At 41.7% G+C, this 24264-nt stretch overlaps 1 long non-coding RNA gene across 1 annotated transcript; it reads right to left on the reverse strand.

Annotated features, from left to right (window-relative positions):
* Positions 1–226: 226 nt before the first annotated feature.
* LOC138988902 (uncharacterized) lies at positions 227–20521 on the reverse strand. Its single transcript, XR_011465147.1, has 4 exons — positions 20328–20521; positions 8444–8519; positions 7785–7924; positions 227–717 (listed from the first exon to the last, which is right to left on the reverse strand). It is a non-coding gene; the product is annotated as an uncharacterized lncRNA (long non-coding RNA).
* Between the last annotated feature and the right edge of the window lie 3743 nt (positions 20522–24264).

Here is a 24264-nt window from a genome sequence, read left to right on the forward strand (position 1 = left end):
AAGTAAATAAATAAAAACCTCCATTCCTTTCTTTTCACTCATCTGTAACTGAAATTTAGCTTTTCCTTCCATAATAAATAAAAGCTGCATTTGGCAACAGTATTAGAAGTACCTGTGACTTTATCAAAAAAGTAGCCAATATCTTTATATCATTTATATCACAGAAAATTTTCATTGGGTGGACACGTCCAAACATTCATCAACACATTGAAATTATAGCAGTCATTATATGCAACATAAATCTCATTTAATACATTGATAAAAAGCACATGTATTATCATATATTGAGTTTTTAATCTTTCAATATGCCTCTGTAATCTTATATATGCTACTGGATTGGCCAAAAGTTTGTTCTGGTTTTTCCATTTGTATCCAGAAAAAATACAAATGAACTTTTTGGCCAACCCAACATTTTAGCCTTTGGAAACATTATTCTGAAATGGGGTCTGTTTGTGTTACCTATTGCTGTGGAACAAATCACCACCCAACTGTGGCTTAAAACAACAATCAATCATTTTATTGTTATCTCTCATGGTTCTGGGGCTGACTGACCTCCCCTAGGCCAGTCTCCAGCAGCAGCAGCAGCAGCAGCAAGCCAGTCTCCCTCAGGGGTTCTCATAGAACTACAGTCAGGAAACTCCAGGAGATGGTGAGGGACAGAGAGGCCTGGCGCGATGCAGTCCACGGGGTCACAAAGAATTGGGCACAACTTGGCGACTGAAAAATAACAACAAAGTGGCTGGGGCTGGAACCATCTGTTTACAAGTCTTGCTCCCAGTCTGGGAAGACCTGAACCACCAGGGCCAAGAACAGGTGGGCTCACTCAGCATCTCCATCTCTACCAGTGCTGTGTATTGGTTAGGTATGATTTCAAATCCACTTGTTTATGACAAAGACCAAAAAGAGTTGTTTTTATTTTTTTGTGTGTGGATTTTTTAAAATATAAATTTATTTAATTGGAGGCTAATTACTTTACAATATTGTATTGGTTTTGCCATACATCAACATGAATCCGCCTCGGGTGTACATGTGTTCCCCATCGTGAACCTCCCTCCGACTTCCCTCCCCGTATCATCCCTCTGGGTCATCCCAGTGCACCAGCCCCAAGCATCCTGTATCATGCACCGAACCTGGACTGGCGATTCGTTTCATATATGATATTATACATGTTTCAATGCCATTCTCCCAAATCATCCCACCCTCTCCTTCTCCCACAGAGTCCAAAAGAGTGTTCTATACATCTGTGTCTTAAAAAGAGTTGTTTTTAGAAGTTGTGTCAGGATGTCGCCATCACATCAGTTATCTTTGATGAGCACAGCTGCTGATGGGTCCTGCTGGGGGTTATCAATCAGAGCACACGGAGAAGCAGGGGGATTATGGCAAGGAAGCATTTAGACTGTGAACACCGAGAGTTTGTGAGGAATATCCTAGAGTTTCGATCTGGCAAAAAAGCTACAAACTTTTAGTTGATGACCTACCTCCTTGCTCTTTCCATGGCCAGGGTGCTCTGGGTCACCAGTGCCGTTAAACCATACAGCAGCCTTAGGAAAAGAAGGGACATCTTTTCCCATCTTGAGCACTTGTTCACAGAAGCACAAGGCAGGCAAACGTCCCTGGAGGGATTACCCTGGGAGCAGCCTAGACTGTCTCGAATCTGAAAGTCAGCTCCCACTGGTTAAGCTGTCTCTCCTGAGAAACAAAATTTGTATGAAGGTATATCTCAACTTAATTTGGACTGTATGTGTACCTTCTCCCGTTGTCCAGAACAATAGTGTGATTAATCTGTCATTGGCTTGGAGTATGTTATTTCTTTATGGGCTCATTAAGAGACATTACCCTATATGCTAGCGGCTTGTGAAATTCCTGCAACAAACCTGTGTTAAATAAACTACTGACAAAGAGAATATCAGTCTCATAGCATAATCTACGGAGAAGACAATGGCAACGCACTCCAGTACTCTTGCCTGGAAAAATCCCATGGACGGAGGAGCCTGGTAGGCTGTAGTCCATGGGATCTCGAAGAGTGGGACACAACTGAGTGACTTGACTTTCACTTTTCACTTTCCTGCTTTGGAGAAGGAAATGGAAACCCACTCCAGTGTTCTTGCCTGGAGAATCCCAGGGACAGGGGAGCCTGGTGGGCTGCCATCTATGGGGTCGTACAGAGTCGGACACGACTGAAGCGACTGAGCAGCAGCAGCATAATCTACCATTCCCAAGACAAAACAATGAGTCTTTCCACGTGGTCTCTCTTAATATGGCAGCTTCAAGGTAGCCGGACTCCTCACACGTCCGCTTGGAAACCCAAGACAGAGGTAGCCAGCAGAAAGTTGTAACACCTTTTGTTACTTAACTTCAAAAGTCACAAGAGTCACTTCTATTGTCCTCTATTAGTTGAGGCAGTCATGAAGATCCACCCAGGTTTATGGGAGGAGCACATAGGCTCTGCTTCCTGATGGGGAAGAACTAAGCTTCTGGAAAAAGAGATCTGAAATATGGTTGAGGCCATTTTTGCTAAATATTATCTACCATAGGACTTATACATTTCACCAGACTGTCAAAGAGGCCCATGGCATTAAAAAAAAATTAAGAACCCCCTTCTAGAACCTCATTGCAGCAGAATCCACATTACATACTTCATACTAAAATACTAATCATTTTGACTGAATCATGCCTGATAATTGTATTCACCCCGTTCTCTAGTTCAACTGTTGATCTTGTGTTTTGATGCTGTTTCTTTGAAAATACGCTTTCCAGTGAGCCACACCTCCGAATCTCACACACACACACACACTCACATGCGTGTGCACACACATAGTCTTCTAGATTTCATTTTTCTGGCATTAATTTTCCATCAGATCCAAAGTGAGCCTCTTTGAAACTCACCAGTGAATTCTATTTTAAACCTTTCTTAATTATATGTGCCTAAACAACTGACCCTCTCTGCTCAGAACGATGTTAAACCATTCCGCTTTCAACTCTCAGGCCTGTGGGAAGCCCCGAGTCAGCCAGGCCGCCAGCTCACCTGTAGCCTCCATGCCGCGCTTCCCTGAGTATCTCTGCCATCTGGTGGCTAATAGTGGTAACTGCACTCTGAAGTCACTCCTTGTGGACTACCTGAAGTGTCTTGCCTGTATCCATTAAGCCAGGTTGCTCTATTTATTATCTTTTTGGGTCCCAGTATCCTGCACCAAGTGATGCAAGGCAAAATCATTGAGTTATAAAAATGTATGCCAACTGGTCTTTATGGCAAATTAACTAACCATAATCTATAACTGTGCCTGTGGAGGTGGATTGAAACCTGACAGAAGGGGAAAGGGTATAAAACACAGGGAGAAAAAAAAGAGGGAGAGTAATTCTTGGGAGGTAGTGAATTCAACTGACCCACTGGGTTATATAATTCTGAAGTTCAAAACTCAAGTAAGAATCCTATATGTATCACTGAGGACCACAACCAGGTTCTATCCTAGCTTCACAACTGACCAACTTGCATATCTATAGGCAAGTGATTTGACTTCTCTAATCCATGGTGCCCTCATAAACAATGTCATGATTATAATATCTGCCCTGTACAATTGTTCTGAAAGACAGTAAAATACTTCATGCAAAACACCCAGTCTAGTGGCTAGCAGGCAGGAAGTGCCCAGCCATTGGCTGCTTTAATTAATGCTAGAATCCTTTCTTAAGACTAGACAAACTCTTATTATACCCATGTAATGAGTGCTAGAAATTTAGAGGAAGTTTAGACAGGCAGGAGAACCTAAGGGAGAAGTTGGGATTGGGATTTTTATCTATGAAGAAGCCATTCGAATCTTTTTGTAAAGGCTTTCCTCTGGAGAATAGTAACAGCTCACTCACTGTCCCACCTCATGTCCACTAAAGGGGGAATCCAAGGAAATTAGGCCAAATGGTTTGTCAGTAACTATGCTTAAACCAGAAATACCTCAAAGATATTTATGGATTCTCTTTATGCTTTTAATAAAACAATTGTATCTCTCCTTAAGCAGAATGAAGTCCCAGATATGGATTGAGATTCCCCCCACTCTGTCCTTGAAGATCAATATTGAATGACTATAATGTGACAACTGTTCACTTCCTTCTTCTCCCAATATACTGATTCAACCCGCGTATGAACCAGACCTGAGAAATGTCCTCTTCCACCACTGGATCATCTGCAAGCCGCCGTGACACCACACGCATAAACTGAAGAAGAGATTCTATGCCACCAAGGTGACATACCCTCGAGACCTGCTTGGGCCTGATCCTCATGAGCAATTGTCATCATGCAGTGGATTGTGATAGCACCTTATGATTCATTGGTAATGATATCACCCAGCCCATGGTGAGCAAATTCATTCTTATAGTCACTTGGCATCCTATGGTCAGATTGCCTCATCTCTCCAATATCACAGTAGCCCTCGAGGAGCTTGTTTTACTATGGTCAGTGGTTATCTGCCACAGAAGGCATAATGATGTCCAGAATGTATAGGTCTGTCCTATGGTTCTCCTATCAGAGCTTGTCAGAGACTAAACAGTATCCTATAGTATCCATGGGTACATCTAACACCATTGGTCTGCTGGATCATTTAGCACAACTGCAATGCAACCCTAATCTGTGATAAAGTCCTTTCTTGCTATGGTCTCCACTCAAAACTGGCTATGTTCAAAATATAAAGAGGCCCCACAAGCACTGAACCTCTTTCTTAGTGATTGAGGGCATAATGTGCTATAATTTGGTTTTCTCCTTAAAGGGATATCCCAACATACCCCCAGACTACTGCACCCCTAATAACTTCACCAATACAGCAGGCCCCTGAATCATTTTCAATTTATCTTTCATCCTTTGGACCAGATATGTCTAAAGCATCCATAATATTTGCTATTTGCTGTTCACCAGCTCCAATTAACATTATATTAATGATATAATGGACCAGTGCATTATGCTAAAAATATCAAGGTGATTAAGGTTTATGAAGATTATTTTGTGTCACAGATCAGGAGAGTGAATATAGCCTTGGTCTAACTCAATGAATGTGTATCACTGTTTTTTCCACATTGTGAAAATGTGGAAAACGTGGAAGGTGATTGAAAGAATTGAAAGAAAATGCATTCCTCAGACCAATAGCCATAAACCGAGTGGCAGATCTGTAATAAAGATGCCATACACAGTACAGCAGCTATAATTGGAGGGACCTTTGTTTAAGTCTATATAGTCCATATTTATTGCAACAATCCATCTGGTTTTTGCAGGGGTCTGCAGTTGAGTTGAAAAGGAATACAATTGGGAACCTTTATAATTCTGAGCTCAGACCCTGTATCTACATGGACAGGACTCATATACAAATTCTCTCAGTATATACTTATATTTGGGGAAGAACTGAAGGTATGTGTATTGTATATACTTGCTGTAAAGCTACCTCCAGGCACCACTCCCCTCCCCCTTGAAGTAATGGGCTTCGGGTCTGGGAACCATTCAAATACAAAAACTGGGAGAGAGATTATAGTGAAGAAGTAACATCAGTCTTTTGCTCACCAATTCTTAATCTCTTTCTAGTTATACAAGTCAAGCACCTCCTCGGTTGGCAACCCACTGTCTCTGCCCTAAAAACAGAGCACAGTATATCAACCATCACCACAGATCCCTGCAGGTCAGGGTGCTCTGCCTGATACCCACCCTTGCTGTTAATTCTGATAATTATATATATTTTGCATCTGATGCTAACGTGCTGCCACTGGCCTCTGTTACCCTGAAATCTTACTGTTCCCATTGACTCTAGGTAGATTAATTTTGCAAAAGCACCTACAATTGTTAACCCCTGCCTACCAGGATGCCACCTCTGAGCTTCCAGTGATTTTGGTACCCCTTAGTCAGTTCAGTTGCTCAGTCTTGTCTGACTCTTTGCGACCCCATGGACTGCAGGACTCCCTGTCCATCACCAACTCCCGGAGCTTGCTCAAATTCATGTCCATTGAGTCAGTGATGCCATCCAACCATTTCATCCTCTGTCGTCCCCTTCTCCTCCTGCCTTCAATCTTTCCCAGCATCAGGGTCTTTTCCAGTGAGTCAGTTCTTTGCATCAGGTGGCCAAAGCATCAGCCCTTCCAATGAATATTCAGGACTGATCTCCTTTAGGATGGACTGGTTGGATGTCCTTGCAGTCCAAGGGACTCTCAAGAATCTTCTCCAACACTACAGTTCAAAAGCATTAATTCTTTGGTGCTCAGCTTTCTTTATAGTCCAACTCTCACATCCATACATGACCACTGGAAAACCATAGCTTTGACTAGACGGACCTTTGTTGGTAAAGTAATGTCTCTGCTTTTTAATATGCTGTCTAGGTTGGTCATAGCTTTTCTTCCAATGAGCAAGTGTCCTTTAATTTCATGGCTGCAGTCACCATCTGCAGTGATTTTGGAGCCCAAGAAAATAAAGTCTGTCACTGTTTCCATTGTTTCCCCATCTATTTGCCGTGAAGTGATGGGACCAGATGCCATGATCTTAGTTTTTTGAATGTTGAGTCTTAAGCCAACTTTTTCACTCTCCTCTTTCACTTTCATCAAGAGGCTTTTTAGCTCCTCTTCACTTTCTGCCATAAGGGTGGTGTCATCTGTGTATATGAGGTTATTTATATATCTCCTGGCAATCTTGATTCCAGATTGTGGAATTCCAGGCTGTGCTTCATCCAGCCCCTTACTAGTACATTCATTATCACTTTTATAAAAGCAGTACTTTTCTGGGCCCACTTTGAGGATCTAATCAGCAGGTGGCTTCTCTGGTCTTATGTAACAAGTCCATCCTGCAAGCCCATCTCTCTGACCCAATTCCTTCCTCCATATGTGCCCACATCAATTCTAGCATCTCCCCCTTATTTGCTGAAGGTCACTGTCATGTTCAATCTTCCCTTCCCAGAGCATATTGGGACCAGTTGCACATTTCTTTGCCAGGACATTTAATCCCAAGTTATGGAGAGTGCTCCAGTGTCATTTCATTCTCCCCCATCTAGCTTTATATTCTGTTCCTCCACCACTTCACCCATCCTGATACTGTTAAAATCCATTCCTACACATGCTCCTCTGGTTCTATACAGTACATGCTAGCCACTCTCCACAATTATTTGGGTGAATACCTATTTCTACCACAATAAGTTTTAAACCTTCTCTCTTGGGGTTCTGCTGAAACCTAACCCTAATTATTGGCCTGAATGAGGATGTGAGTGTCAGAGCTTGAGAATAAATATCATCCTGCAACACAGCCACTTAAGGGGAAGTCTCTGCATGGTCTCCAGGCAAGAGAAGACAGTTGCTTCTGCCAGCCCAGTGGGTTCAGAGGAAGACAGGGAGGGATTTAAGGTTCTTAGACACATTCTTGCAAATGTCTTTATCCTGGAGCCCAGACTTTAGCACACGAGAGTGGTGGAGGCTGTGCACAAGTGTTCTTTGCAGTCCTGCCACCTTATTTAAATCTTGGGCCTAACTTTTAGTGCAGGCTGCCCTATAGCTGCAAGAGACAAGACTCTTTATATGCTGCCAAGCAAGACTTTTGGCTCTTACAGCTTCCCTTGACAGTTGGCTGACCTGGATTTGTTATTTCCCTTCAAAGATTCTGAGGCAGACATCCAGCCAACTCCATCATCTTTATAATAGCTACTGCCCATACCACTCAGGTGCTGAGCTTCTGAACTACTCAGTGACATCCCATTCACTTATACCTCACCCAACCACCGCACTGAGAGCCTTAGCAACTCTGATGCTACCGCACACAAAGGACAACATCACCCACTTACCACTAGCCAACCACCAGGAAGACATTTCCAGGGTCTGTTTTCTAGGGCTATTTCTGGTACAAATATCTTAGTTCAGATTCTCCCTAAAGAACAACTTGAGACTAGGACTTGAGTGCAGATCGTTCATTTGTGAAATGAGCCTAAAAACCAGGAGGAGAGGAGAGGGGAATGTATTAATAATAAATCAAGACAGAAAAGCCAACATAAGTGTTCACTGTCAAGGATGGTCCTATCTTGATTCTTTGGGTACCTCCTGAAAGGTAGAACTTTCCACCTGAAGGGTGGAAGGCTGTAGCATTTATTCACTGGTTCCCATCCCCCATCAGCTGAGGACTGATCCTGGGGCCACTAACTCTCCTCACTTCCAGGCTGCACTTGGGTGAGGGGTGCTTTACCTCTTAGTATTAACTAAATTAATAATCTACAGAAAAGTATAACCTCATGGATTCTGAGTCTTGTAGACATAAATTATTTCTTTACCCCAAAAGACCCTCATAATCATAAGCTAATAGAAAATATTCATAAAATTTTGGGGTTTTCATACAATTTACTCATGTTAATGGTGATGGACAGGGAGGCCTGGTGTGCTGCGGTTCATGGGGTCGCAGAGTTGGACACGACTGAGCAACTGAACTGAACTGAACTCATATTAATACTACCTGTTGACTGCACAGATTCAATGAAATAGGCCATTTTAAAGCTCCGTATCAGTTCTCTTCATAAGACTAGAAAGCCCTAAAATAAAAGGCAATAGAAAATTTCAGTGAGTTTTTAGCAAGGTTAAATACAGATACCAATTTAACTAAGATTTCAATAGGTCTATTATATCTTAACCTTATTGTCTAAAATGTTAATTATCTTGGCACTAAACTGTAGATTTCATAGTTGCTTCTGTACAAATTTCATGGTTATTAAATGATATGGTAAAAATCCAACGTAAGCATACAATAGTCATTATAAATAGTCCCTGCAACATCAAACATATACATACACACTTTCATTTAATAATATATTTGTTAAGACTTGACAGCTAGAGAACAATCATAAGAAACAAATTTAAGACTAATGAGGAATATGCAAAAATATTCAGAGAAGTAAGAGCTGAAGAATTTATATACCTACACGACTATGTAATTCTCTTGGCCAAAAAACAAAGCTACCATATGCCTGCCTCTTGAGAGATATGAAAGACAGTAAGTATTGAATGGGTCAGACTGTCATTGAGAAAACATGCAAAAAAATGACTGGCTAGAAGGTCACTTTAGACAAAAGCAGATAAACAGCACAATGTGGGGAAGTCCTTCTGAGAAGAGAAGTGCTGTGAGCCCTCCTAAAAAAGAGAGGAAGCTCCTCACAGCACCTATCACAAGACGCAGGGGACAAGAAAGTCATCAAGTGCGGGGCCAAAGAAGGAGCAAAGATGGACCATAAACTGGATTTGGAATCGGAAACATGTGGTGGAGGGGAGGGGCGAACTGTTCATCCCCAAAAGACGTCCTTCATCACCAACCTCGTATGTAACTGTCAAGGCATAGTGATAATAAAGAGCAGATGGAATTTTAGTCTGTTTTATTATTGCTTTTAAATTGTGTGTCTTCATCAAAAGATTTGCTCTCATTTGGGCCTCCCTTCTGATTCTGACTGTATCTCTACAGACCTTGGGAACCAGATCCTGCCACTGGAACATTAGTGAAAATGCAGCTCAATTCTTCTTAAATGACAACAAAGTAGGGAGATGTCTGATGTGCAGAACCCAGTCAGTATGATGCCTCTAAAAAGAAAATTCTTCCTAGAATATGTCATGTACTTCATTGGGCTTTTTTAAATTAGTGTTGATTCTATTTAATGATGATGCTTGCCTTTGCCTCAAAGTCACACATAATTTGATTCATTTTCAGGTACTGTGAATAGTGTGAGTGGCACAGATGGAAAGACAGAAAAGATTCAGAGCTACAAAAGACCCTCTTCAGTTTTCCTTCCCAGGTAGGGTAACTGGCTCCCTGTGCTTACTAACTTCGCATTCTGGGCTACTCACAACCTGGGTCTGGTTCCTACCCTTACAGCACGTGTGCCCAGAAAGTTCAATCAGTTCCCCTCAGCTGTTTGTGGTTGCTGGTTCTTCCACCAGTTTCCTTAATCTTGGGGCTTTTGCATTTCCTTCTTTTTGGCTGGAGCAGAGTCTTCCCAGATAGGCTCCTCCTACTCATCCAGAGTTTGATTGAATGTCATCTCTTCCAAGAGGGCCTCCCACTGGAAAGCAAATTCCCTGAGAGCAGGGATCTTGGCTGACTTATTCACCCTCTGTATCCTCTTGCTCCTAGAACAAGGCTCATCCCACAGTTGGTGCTCAATAAATATCAATTTATTCATTGACTGGTTCATGAGTTCAGGTTTTTAATGGTCTTTGTGTATTCATGATTCCATACCATCAACATCTCTAACATCTATATACTTTGTCAGTGATCTATTTAGCTCCAGATGAAGACTGAATGCTTTGGGGTTAACCAGACTTGGATCTTAATGTTGGCTTTGACATTTCTAGCTATATGACCAGGCAAATTATTTAGTCCCTTTGGGCCTCATTTATTGTTTTATAGATAATAATACTTTCTTCATAGGCTAATTTGAAATTTTAATAACATATATAAAAGGCTTCCTGAGCTTTTAAAGGTGTTACTCTGCTTTATGACCTCACTTGGAAGGATGTGATGTATATCTTGGGACAAACGCTGACTCCTGAGTCAAAGACTCAAGTTTTGGGAAAAGCGGTTGCTTATCGGAGAAGGCAATGGCACCCCCACTCCAGTACTCTCGCCTGGAAAATCCCATGGATGGAGGAGCCTGGTAGGCTGCAGTCCATGGGGTCGCTAAGGGTCGGACACGACTGAGCGACTTCCCTTTCACTTTTCACTTTCATGCATTGGAGAAGGAAATGGCAACCCACTCCAGTGTTCTTGCCTGGAGAGTCCCAGGGATGGGGGAGCCTGGTGGGCTGCCGTCTATGGGGTCACACAGAGTCGGACACGACTGAAGTGACTTAGCAGCAAGAATTCAATTAATATAACCCAAGAATGTTATAGATTACTGTTATCATTAAATTTGTGCTATTTTTATTGTGGATGCACTTGCCTTGGGAACTTAGTGATTTAGGGGTAACTTAGTAAACTTGCCAGCTGATGACCCTGCCTGATCAAGTGAACATTCCAAGCTCTACAGTTCACTCTCTCGTGTTCACTGAGCAGTCACTATGAGTGAATCTTAAAGGATGGGTGGAATTTTGTGAAGCTAGAGATGCGGCTGGGAGGGATTTCACATCGAAAGGGACTGCAGGAAGATGACAGGAAGCTTCAGGGACAGCAACCTAAATAACTAGACCTTGAGTTACATTACTCCATTTATTCATTTTGAAACCATTTTCCAATCACCTACTGTGAACCAGGCACTGGGCTAAATGCTGGGGATAAAAAGGAACTGAATGCGGTCCCTGGCCTCAAGAAGCTCAGCCTGTAGCGGGGACAGTTACAAACTGTGCTGACATTGCCAGAACTACAAGAGCACAGAAGATAGGAAAGAAAACTTTTTCATGTAGGAAAGACATGAGGGAAGAAACAGGACCTGCTGCAAAAACACTGAAGACCTGGCAGAGGGCAGTGTTTAATTAATGGAGAAGCACTGAAGGTTTTTGAATAGAAGAGTGAAATGAAGACCAGAACTGGAAAAAGTAAATAGAACAGTAAATACTCATTTTAGAATTCAACCATCTTCAGAGCCTGGACTATTATAAAAGAGAACAGCAATACTCATCAATTATATCATCCCAGAACCTCCAATGGCAACCCACTCCAGTACTCTTGCCTCGAAAATCCCATGGACAGAGGAGCCTCTTAGGCTGCAATCCATGGGGTCGCAAAGAGTCGGACATGACTGAGCGACTTCACTTTCACTTTCTTTCATAGCCTCCAAAGCTGATTGTGGTAGAAATCTCTTTGTGTGGGGAGGGACAGCTGGACTTGGGAACTTGGACTTTCCCCACACTTCCCCCTGGATTTAGTTTTTCCCATAATTGCTTCCCAGGTGGCCCAGATAGTAAAGAAATCACCTGCAATGTGGGAGACCTGGGTTCAATCCCTGGGTTGGGAAGATCCCCTGGAGGAGGAAATGGCAACCCACTCCAGTATTCTTGCCTGGAGAATCCCTATGGAGAGAGGAGTCTGGCCGGTTACAGTCCATCCGGTCACAAAGAGTCAGACACCACTGACCAAGCACAGCACAGCACACACATAGTTGCTCTAACATATGACCTCTAGAGGGCGCTGTTCTCCTTCAGTTCTCAGGGATCCAGCCTCAGAATCCGCTGGAAGGCTTAAGACACACATCACATCACATCAGGAACCCCCAGAGTTCCTGATCCAATAGGTCTGGATGGCACCTCTGAATGTACATTACTGATGAGTTCCCAGGTAGATGCTGATGCTGCTGGTCCAGAGACCACACTTTGGAAAGTGTGCTTTCCACGACTGCTCACAAGGATCAAAGACCCTTTTCTGTGTTTTCAGAAGCACAGGTGAAGCAAGGACAGATCTTTGAAAAGAGACCATACTAAAAACCCAGGAGGAAAATAAACACCAAACCAAAACCCCCAGAAAAACCCAGAACTAAACCCAACCAGATAATGTGGCTTATATTTTGTGGCTTTGAGTTCTGCGTGCCCTCGGAGTTCCAGCTTTCCAACAGATCTGGCATCTCTCCAGCCCCTTTTCTCAGGGCAGAGGCACATGCCATGTAGAGACAGTAAGCTGTTTCACCCCACAGCCTTAGCAGGAACAAAACCAGTGAGAAAATAACATAATATAAAATAAGAATTCCTTAGTCTGATCAAATGTGACATATAAAACAGCAGGAAGTCTTTATTTCCTTCAATTCACTCAGTTGAGTCTGACTCTGCTACCCCATGGGCTGCAGCATGCCAGGCGTCCCTGGCCATTTATTTTTATTTTTTTCCTTAACAGTGTCATTTATTTTGTAGCTCCCTCCAGTTTCTAGAGCTGAGCTCTGTCCTGGTATGCACCTCATAAATGTCAGAAGTGAACTGAGTTATGGCGTATAACATCTCTCCACCCATAGAAGCACAACCTTCCTTTCTGATGTTGCTCTTAACCAGCTGTATTTATCCAAATGTACTTGGAATCATTTGTCATTTTTCACATTGCTACAGCTTTCCAGATCATATACAACCTCAATAAACATACAGATTTATTCTTCCATCTCTCTGTACTCTTTCTGGATCATTATCTTGGAAACCTGTGCTTAATTAACAGAATGTATTTCAGTTGTCATGGCTTGTCACGACTGTGGGTTGTTTTTGAAGAAAAACATGCATAAAAATTTCTTCCTTGAAGTTCATCAGTGACTATTTACCCTTTAATGCCATCTATTATCTTCTTGAGAACAAAAATTAAACTTCACCACTTTTATTTCCCATCTTATCCATTTTTTTGTGTGTGGTTGTGTGCCTCTTACAGATAGAGAACCAGTAAAACTACCTGTTTTCTTGCATGCAAATATTTCCAAAAGCCTAGTAGGCTTCAAAACGTAGACTAAAGCAGGAGTAGGAGGAATTAAAGAATGACAAGAGATGACTGCAGCATCTAGAGACAGTAACGTTTCTCTGCGGATATCACTGAGTTCCAAATAAAGACCAAGATAAAGTAATACATGGGCTTCCCTTGTGAGTCAGCTGGTAAAGAAAACGCCTGCAATGCAGGAGACCTGGGTTCGATCCCTGGGTTGGGAAGATCCCCTGGAGAAGGGAATGGCTACTCACTCCAGTATTTTGGCCTGGAGAATTCCATAGACTGTGCAGTCCATGGAGTCACAAAGAGTGAGACATGACTGAGCGACTTTCACTTTCAAAGTAATGGATAGAAGAGTGCTAGAGGGATGTAGGTCCAGCTCCCCCGGTGGTGGTCCTGGGCGGACCAGTCCTCTCCTTCCCCAGACCCGTCAAGTCTCAGGCAAAACCCTTGCTCTAGATCTTTAAAGGACATGCCAGGAAGAAACTGGAGTCCAAGCAGGTCTAAGATGAAGAGCAAAAGAGAGTCTTAGAGAGTGTGAGAGCAAGAGAAAATAAGAAGAGGACAGAGCACAAGAGAGAGAGATGCAGAGAGAGTCTTTTAAAAAGATGAATCACTCTTCCAACCAAGCTACACATACACACTTCCCCAAAACACTTTGCAAGTCCCTCACCCTGGAAGTCCAAGCTTCCGCAGGCTGATTCACTACCTAAGCCCTAAATAAAACTGCTTAACCTAGTTCCGAAGGGGATTACTTTTAGCCTTAGTCACTCTTAGATTAGTATTTCCTTTATACTTGCAGTGGCCGCCTGTCTCGTCCACCCAAGGTGATTAATAGACTAACGTCACATTTCTGATGTCAAGTTTCTGACATCAACTTCATGAAGCCAGGTTTAAAAATAAAGTGCAAAGCCTTAATAAAATAGATTATAGCTTCAGGATTCTCATCCAGATTCAAACTGAAACAATTCCTTCATTCCTAGACCAGGTCATAGAAACATAAAGAAATCACAAGATATTAAAATGCAGCAGCTGTTTGCCAACCCTCAGCCACAAATAACCTTGAGGAGCAAGTATTATGCTTGCAGATCTTTGTGGAATGTAAGAAATTTTTGACTAATAATTTATGAGTGAAGACAATTGGTATATCACATTTGATCTCCATAATGGCAGAGTAAGAAAAATGAACATAATTTTATACATAAGCAAACTGAAGTTCAGAGGAGGTAAGTGATACCCTAATGATCACCCAGCAAGAACCAAAAATTATAACTCAGGCCTCCTAATTCATAGTCTAGTGCTTGCCTGAAAGTATGTATGGGCAAAATGTTGGCTCCTCCAAGACTTATGACAAAGAAATATATCCCCTTACAATCAATACTATAAAAAGCCTCCCACAAAAATATGCTTAAATTTATACTCACCCCAGAAAGCATAGTCACCTTATTAAAAAATCAAGATTGCTTGGACTTTTCTCCTCCCAAGTTAAAAGAAAGACAATAATCAAGAATTAGAGGACTTCCCCGGAGGCACAGTAGATAAAGAATCCACCTGCCAATGCAGGGGACACAGATTGATCCCTGGTATGGGAAGATTCCACATGCCTCAGAGCAATAAAGCCTGTGAGCCACAACTACTGAAACTCACACCCCTAGAGCCTGTGCTCCACATCAAAGAGTAGCCCCCACTCACCACAACTAGAGAAAGCCCATGAGCAGCAATGAAGACCCAGTGCATCCAAATCTAACTAAATAAAAAAATAAACAGTTCAGTTCAGTTCAGTTGTTCAGTCGTGTCTGACTCTGCGACCCAATGGACTGCAGCACACCAGGTTTCCCTGTCCATCGCCAACTCCTGGAGTTTACTCAAACTCATGTCCATTGAGTTGGTGATGCCATCCAACCATCTCATCCTCTGTTGTCCACTTCTCCTCCTGCCTTCAATATTTCCCAGCATCAGGGTCTTTTAGAATGAATCAGTTCTTTGCATCAGGTGGCCAAAGTTTTGGAGTTTCAGCTTCAGCATCAGTCCTTCCAATGAATATTCAGGACTGATTTCCTTGAGGATGGACTGGTTGGATCTCCTTGCAGTCCAAGGGACTCTCAAGAGTCTTCTCCAATACCACAGATCAAAAGCATCAATTCTTTGGCATTCAGCTTTATTTTATAGTCCAACTCTCACATCCATACATGACTACTGGAAAAAACATAGCTTTGACTGTGGCTAAGTCACTTCAGTCGTGTCCGACCCTGTGCAACCCATAAACGGCAGCCCACCAGGCTCCCCTGTCCCTGGGATTCTCAAGAACGCTGAGAACAAGTCCAGGCAAGAACACTGGAGTGGGTTGCCATTTCCTTCTCCAATGCATGAAAGTGAAAAGGGAAAGTGAAGTCACTCAGTTGTATCCAACTCTTAGCTACCCCATGGACTGCAGCCCACCAGGCTGCTCCGTCCATGGGATTTTCCAGGCAAGACTACTGGAGTGGGGTGCCATTGCCTTCTCCTAGCTTTGACTAGACAGACATTTGTTGGCAAACTAATGTCTGCTTTTTAATGTGCTGTCTAGGTTGGTTATAAATTTTCTTCCAAGGAGCAAGCATCTTTTAATTTCACGGCTGCAGTCACCATCTGCAGTGATTTTGGGGACCCCAAAAATAATATCTGTCACTGTTTCCACTGTCTCCCCATATATTTGCCATGAAGTGATGGGACCAGATGCCATGATCTTAGTTTTCTGAATGTTGAGCCTCAAGCCAAATTTTTCACTCTCCTATTTCACTTTCATCAAGAAGCTCTTTAGTTCTTCTTTGCTTTCTGCCATAAGGGTAGTGTCTGAGGTTATTGATATTTCTGAGGTTATTGATATTTCTCCTGGCAATCTTGATTCCAGCTTGTGCTTCATCCAACCCAGCATTTCTCATGATGTACTCTGCATATAGGTTAAATAAGCAGGGTGACAACATACAACCTTGATGTACTCCTTTCCCGATTTGAAACCAGTCTGTTGTTCCACGTCCAGTTCTAACTGTTGTTTCCTGACCTGCATACTGATTTCTCAAGTGGCAGGTCAAGCGGTCTGGTATTCCCATCTCTTGTAGAATTTTCCAGAGTTTGCTGTGGTCCACACAGTCAAAGGCTTTCACATAGTCAATAAAGCAAAAGTAGATGTTTTTCTGGAACTGTCTTGTTTTTTTGATGATCCAGCAGATGTTGGCAATTTGATTTCTGGTTCCTCTGCCTTTTCTAAATCCAGTTTGAACATCTGGAAGTTTCATGGTTCAGGTACTGTTGAAGCCTGGCTTGGAGAATTTTTGAGCATTACTTTACTAGCATGTGAGATGAGTGTGGTTGTGCAGTAGTTTGAGCATTCTTTGGCACTGCCTTTCTTTGGGACTGGAATGAAAACTGACCTTTTCCAGCTAGTTCAAATCCTAAAAGCTATTTTTCAAATCCTAAAAGATGATGCTGTGAAAGTGCTGCACTCAATATGCCAGCAAATTTGGAAAACTCAGCAGTGGCCACAGGACTGGAAAAGGAAAAATTGAGGCCTAAATCAAACACAGAAATGGGAATCCAGAGGAAACAGGCAAAATATAGGAAGTAGAACAGGAAAAAACAAGTCACAAACAAAGGATGGGGAATCAAAACAATATTTGATTCTGAAAAGCAACACCAAAGGTATTAGGAAAATTACTTTCAAATATTTAACAAACAATGCCAGCCAAATTTTGTGGTGGTGATGGGCATTGTTTGGTCACTAAGTCGTGTCCAGCTCTTGGGATCCAGTGGACTGTCGCCAGCCAGGCTCCTCTGTCCATGGGATTTTCCAGGCAATAGTACTGGAGTGGATTGCCATTTCCTTCTCCAGGGGATCTTCCTGACCCAGGGATCAAACCTAGGTCTCCTGCACTGCAGGCAGATTCTTTTCCAACTGAGCTACCAGGGAAGCCAAGTGTGAAGATAAAGACACTTTCATACAAGCAAGGGCACCAAAAATTTAGCTCAAGTGTCCTTTCTTAAGAAGCTACTATAATATGCGTTTCAGTAAAGGAGTTATAACAACAAAGGAAGGCAGTATGGAATACAAAAAACAGGGACCCCACCAAAGGAGGTCACAGAACTGAGAGGCAGAGTGGTGACCAGCAATTCAGAATGGACCAAGGGGACTAAGGACAGCAACAGTCAACCTAGAACCACATATTCAGTAAATCTCTTTTCCTTTTTAGAAAAGATTTGCATTGCTTACCACCAAAAGACTAGAGAAACATTAAGACATTCCTGAAGATAGAAAGGAGAGGATAAACAGGCTAAGGGGAGGGAAGTGGGAGGGATGTACAAGTGGGAGGGGACATGGGTAAACCTATGGCTGATTCATGTTGATGTTTGGTAGAAACCAATGCAATACTGTAAAGCAATTGTCCTTAAATTAAAAATATTAAAATTAAAAAAAAAGAAACAGGCTAGGATCCTGCTAAATATAAACACATAGAGATTGACTATATAAGTCAGTAAAAATAAAGTCTAATATGGGGGTGGGGGGATGGAAATAAAAGAAGATAGAATTAAAACCTTGACAAAAATAATGTGTAAGAAAAATGCCAAGATCCTTAAATTGGAGGGGGACATGGATTAACTTAGATTTTGTTAAATATGCATATTAAGATTATAAGGGTTAACAGTTAATAATTAAAACTTTATACCATCTTTGAAGTAAGAACTGCACTTAATTCATCGCAGCACTGTTTACAACACCCAGGACATGGAAGCAACCTAGATGTCCATCAGCAGACAAATGGATAAGAAAGCTGTGGTACATATACACGATGGAATATTACTTAGCTATTAAAAAGAATGCATTCGAATCAATTCTAATGAGGGGGATGAAACTGGAGCCTATTATACAGAGTGAAGTAAGTCAGAAAGGAAAACACCAATATAATATATTAACGCATATATATGGAATTTAGAAAGATAGTAACAATGACTCTGTATGTGAGACAGCAAAAGAGACACAGATGTAAAGAACAGACTTTTAGACTCTGTGGGAGAAGGTGAGGGTGGGATGATTCGAGAGAATAGCATTGAAACATGTATATTATCATATGTGAAACAGATCACCAGTCCAGGTTCGATGCATGAGACAGGGTGCTCAGGGCTGGTGCACTGGGATGACCCTGAGGGATGGGATGGGGAGGGAGGAGGGAGAGGGGTTCAGGATGGGGAACACATGTACACCCATGGCTGATTCATGTGAATGTATGGCAAAAACCACTACAATACTGTAAAGTAATTAGCCTCCAATTAAAATTAAAAAAAAAAAAAAAAAAAGAACTGCACTTAAGAGTAACCCAATAGCCCTAGCTAAAAAGAAACCTCTTCCTTATCAAAGAATTTCAGCTAGTAAATATAAAAGAAATAAAAAATTAGAAAGTGACCATTTTGCAGCCCCTAACTAAAAAAAAAAAAAAGGATCCAGCAAAGATTACCAATGAACAGTGAAACAACATTAAAAAATCGATAGAGAATGAAATATTTGCAAAGTAAATATTTCATGGGTCATTTGTGAGTCACAAGAGGAAAAACCAAACACTATGTTGAAGGCATTAGGCTTACCCCATCTGAACCAAATGATAAATATTCTCGTCACTATTTTAATGGAATGAGACATTATGTGCAACTTGACATGATGCAATGGGAAGTAAACAATATTTACTGTCTGTGATGTATAGTCTTGCCAAAAATGCTTAACCTGAATCTAATCAAGCCTTTGGCTCTTGTAATTTACAAGAAATACAGGGACTAGAAGAACGAGTTAAACATGACTACAAGGAAGCAGTCAAACCTAGAACTGGGGACATTCTACAAGACAACTGACCTGTCTTTAACTAGACAATGTCATAAAAAGAAAAGGTGAGTGTGGGAGGGAGGAGAGGAGTAGTCTAGATTCAGACACACTTAAGAGACACAAACCATAATGACCAAAAGCTACAGAGAGACCAAGATTTGATCCTTGTACACACTGCTGCTGCTACTAAGTCGCTTCAGTCGTGTCCGACTCTGTGTGATCCCGTAGATGGCAGCCCACCAGGGTCCCCCGTCCCTGGGATTCTCCAGGCAAGAACACTGGAGTGGGTTGCCATTTCCTTCTCCAATGCATGAAAGTGAAAAGTGAAAGTGAAGTCGCTGAGTTGTGCCTGACTCTTAGCGACCCCATGGACTGCAGCCTACCAGCCTCCTCCATCCTTGGGATTTTCCAGGCAAGAGTACTGGAGTGGGGTGCCATTGCCTTCTCCGCCTAGTACAAGCTAAGTAAGTGCAAAAGCTCTTTTGGAAACAGCTGGAGAAATCTGAATACAAATTTAGTACTAAGTCATATTAGAGAATTATAGTTAATATCATTAAGTTTTGACGATAACATTGTAAACATGTACAAATGGCTCTTATTTTTAAGAGACCCCCATTAAACTATTTAAAAAGCAAGTCTTAAAAAAATAAAATAAAATAAAAAATAAAAAGCAAGTCTTTTTGCAATTTACTTTTAAATATGTAAAGAAAAAATAAATATATGAAGCAATTATGGCAAAAGGTTAGTATTTGTTAAACATAAAAGATGTTTTCTCACTAAACTAGTGCTTCTCACACTTTAACATGCTCATGAATCAACTGGGGTCTTGTTCACATGCAGATTCTGACTCAGCAGTTCTGGGCTAGGCCTAAGAAGTCTGCATTTCTAACAGGCACTCAGGTGATACCAAAGCTATTGCTTCATGGACCACATTTTCTGTAGCAAGATGTTACAGTATTTTTTATGCATTTCTGACTGACTGACAAAATAAGTAAAGTTATTCACTAAAGAAAAAGAAATGAGTGCATAAAATTCAAAACAGACGAAACAAAGTCAAAGTGAAAGTAAATTCTGAAGGAAGTATCACCAACAAAGCCCATTCTGGATAATAAAGTAAAGTCTAACCTTTTTTTTTTTCTTTTCCTTTGTGCTTGGCATTCACTTGCTTGTAGGATGCTGCGTCCAGAAGCCCTGCAACCAACACTCCCAGTGAGAAATGGCTGGGTCTACGCTTCCTCGTAGGGGCAGGAGGCCTGAACCCAAGATGGCAGCAACGGGCCGTGTGCAGAGACGCTGGGCCTGGAGCTGGAGCCTGAGCAGCACAGCTGCACCCAATCTGTAAGAATTCCACCCCCTCCCCTCCCCTCCCGAGGGACAAGAACCCTATAAAGTAGCCCCACCCACAGCTACTCAGGAGAGCAAGTCCTCTAACGTGTGTCCATTCTTTGACAGAGGAATAAAACTTTCCCTTGCTTCTGAACCAAGCTTGGTCTCATTCTACTGGCTCCAACCACACTGGGCAGGAAGACCCTTGTTGGGTTCCAGCTCTAAAGGGTCAGAAAGAAAAGCAGTAGTAGAAAAAAGGAGGGAATATGGGAAACAGCAGGATGAGACAGCAAAAGATAACTCAGAAATAAATCTAGGTACATCAGGAGTCACACACAAAAAATTAACTTAATTTACCAGTTAAAAGACTGAGATTGTCAAACTGGAAAAACTAGTAGTAAAAGAACTGAAATATATGGCACTAACCAAAATAAAAGCTTTTGTAGCTATAGTAATGCAAAACAGAATTCAAGCCAAAAAATACCAGGTTGAAGAAGTTCCCCAGGTTGAAAAGTTTTCAAGTACTATACTGTGGAAATCTTATAAAATGAAATACTCTTGAGAGCAGTGAAAAGGAACAAACCAGAGTAAAAACAATAGATTATAAAAAGATGTGAGAATTGCCCAGCAGTCCAGTGGTTAGGACTCTGGGCTTCCACTGCCGAGGGCCTGGGTTCAGTCCTTGATCGGGGAAATAAGACCACACAAGCTACCTGGCACAGCCAAAAAAAAAAAAAAGTGTGCAATATTATACCATTTCTATAAAGTATAAAACCAGGCAAAAAAGATATGCACATACATGTATATGTATATAAAGTATGCAAACACATATGTGCACATGTGTGTGGTTTAGGAATACACAGACATATGGGAAAATTAAAAAGAAGTGCGTGGGAATGACAGAACATGAATTCAGAATAGTGGATCCTTCTCAGGGAAGGGAAACATGGGTGTAGCCTGGAAACATTTTATGTATTAAATGGCTCTGGGATTTATTACACTTGTCTTTGTATTTCATATTTTTTTCAAAGATGATGGAATGAGAACACGTACTCACTCACCGTTGGTTTAAATCCCATTGTAATGACAGAAAAAAAAATATTTCTAAAAGAATGAATTCCTAATACCTCCAGAAGCAACAGCAAAAAGGGGACACAAGCCATCAGACTAAAACAGTGGGAGTTCTTAGCGTAATAAAAGTAGAGAAACCCATAGCAGGCCAAAGAAAAGAGCAGTCCCCCAGGAGAGACTTGAAACTCAGTCATGACTTAAAGCACAACTTGATTGCTAATACCCTGAAAACTCTCCAAAGGCAACTGAACAGCTGAATTAATTAATTAAGGGATTCACCTGCAGCAGTCATGGTAGACTACCTGGGCCAAACTGTCTTCTCTTTCTTGCTTCTCCCCATGATGCCTGCCCTCCTCTCCCCTCCTTTTCCAGCCACTGAGCAGTAGCCAGCAATGGTTTTTGAGCCCAGTGTAAAAACTCAATGATTTTCTAACCCAAAGCTATGTAAAATATCAGCTGAATCAGGCTTACAGATATATTTTGTTTGGTCTGCAGAACACTTACTGAAAACTTAAAGAAAAATCCAAATTTTCAACATCTTGGAAAACAAAACAGTAAGGACAAGTACCTTGGGTCCCTCATTCCTGAATGACCACACTGCAGCATCTCAGTTTTCTGCTCTACAGGAGCTGAAGTTTCCACCAGTCCTTGGCCTGTCTGGCCTTTGCTGTTATTTTCATTTTTATTTCTGCCTTAGATCGTGTTCCCAGACCTTTCTGCTGTGCTTGCTAAATGTTAGGTTTTTCAGGCCTTTTCTCTGGAGATTCTGATTTAGGGAATGTTATGGATTGAACTGTGCCCTTAAAATTCATATGTTGACATTCTAATCCCTAAGTCCCTCAGAAGGTGACTTTATTTGAAGATAGAGTCGTTACAAAGGTAATCAAGTAAAAATAAGGTCACTAAGGTGAGCCCTAATCCAATATGACTGGTGTCCTTGTAAAAAGGGGAAATTAGGACACAGAGACTCCCATGGAGGGAAGATGATGCAAAGACAGAGAGACAATAGCCATCAACAAGCCAAGGAGGGGACTTCCCTGGCAGTCCAGTGGCTAAGACTCCTCACTCCCAATGCAGGGGACCTGGGTTCTATCCCTGGTCAGGGAACTAGATCCCACTCACTGCAACCAAATAAATAAACTTAAAAAAAAAAAAAAAAGCCAGGAGAGATGCTTGGAATAGGATCTTCCCTCAGAGCCTCAGAAGAAACCAGCCCAGCTGACCCCACACTTTGATTTGGGACTTCCAGCTTCAGAACTGTGAGAAATTTCTCTTGCTTAAGTCACCCACTTGTGGTATTTGTCATGGCAGCCCTCACAAATTAATATAGCGTACTTGGTATCAAGTCCAGAAATTTGTGCTTTTAATAAATGCAACAAACATGGCCACATGTTGGAATGATCTGTGGAGCTTTTTTAAAAAAGAAAAAGATACTGATCCTGGGGTTCCAATTCCAGAGATTCTGACCTCACTGATCTAGGGTGGAGCCTCAACATCAGGATTTTCTGAATCTTCCCAGGTGACTGTATGGAAAGCATGTTTGAGAAAAACCAGCTGGAGAACACTCTTTTTTTAATGCCAGATTTGATATTAATATAACAGTTATATTTTAGTTCACAGTTTTTCATTTCTTAGTTTTCTCATCTGTAAATACTGTTGATAGTTATCACTTATTAGGGCCCTTTGATGTGCTAGGCACTTTGTAAGTTGTCTCATTTCACCACTGCTGCTGCTGCTAAGTCACTTCACTTGTGTCGGACGCTGTGCGATCCCATAGACGGCAGCCCACCAGGCTCCCTGTCCCTGGGATTCCCCAAGCAAGAACACTAGAGTGGGCTGCCATTTCCTTCTCCAATGCGTGAAAGTAAAAAGTGAAAGTAAAGTTGCTCAGTCGTGTCTGACTCTTCGTGACCCCACGAACTGCAGCCTACCAGGATCCTCTGTCCATGGGATTTTCCAGGCAAGAGTACTGGAGTGGGGTGCCGTTGCCTTCTCCGATTTAAGCACTGCTGCTGCTGCTAAGTCACATCCTCTGTCCCTGGGATTCTCCAGGCAAGAATACTAGAGTGGGTTGCCATTGCCTTCTCCAGATTTAACCACTAACAGTCCCTAAATTTGATTCTTCTCTACAGTTGAGGCAAGTGGGCTCCATGAGATTAAATAGTCAGTTGAAGGTCACACAGGCTCTTAAGTGTCAGTCTATAAACCAGTGTCTTTCCACATTACTATTAAGTCTTCCAGGAAAATAGGTTAAACCAGGTGACCTCTAAAAATGCATCCAGTTAAAAAACTCTTTACTAAGTTTAAAAAATATTTTTAGAGTTTTTTCAAAAACTCTTTAAGATTCTTGTGCCTCTGCCTACAAACCCCAGAACCTTCTACTTCTAATCACAAATAAATGAATGAAATGGATTCTGTCTGTTTTACTTTTTAAGGCAGGAAATTATTAACAATTTACTTAAATCTATTTCATGGTAATGAAAAATAAAGCAACAGTAGCACATATAAAACAGAGCCCTGGTGGATCAAGACAGTCAAAGGTGAACATTCATGATGAATTATTGTTGTCCATAATCTAATGAGACTCAGTGTCTTAAGTATCCATTTCCTCTAGTGGCCTAAGGGAAACTATTTCCTGCCATAGACCCTGGGATTACTGCAGTAA

This window comes from Bos mutus, chromosome 8 (genome assembly GCF_027580195.1).
Source record: "Bos mutus isolate GX-2022 chromosome 8, NWIPB_WYAK_1.1, whole genome shotgun sequence".
Classification (NCBI taxonomy): domain Eukaryota; kingdom Metazoa; phylum Chordata; class Mammalia; order Artiodactyla; family Bovidae; genus Bos; species Bos mutus.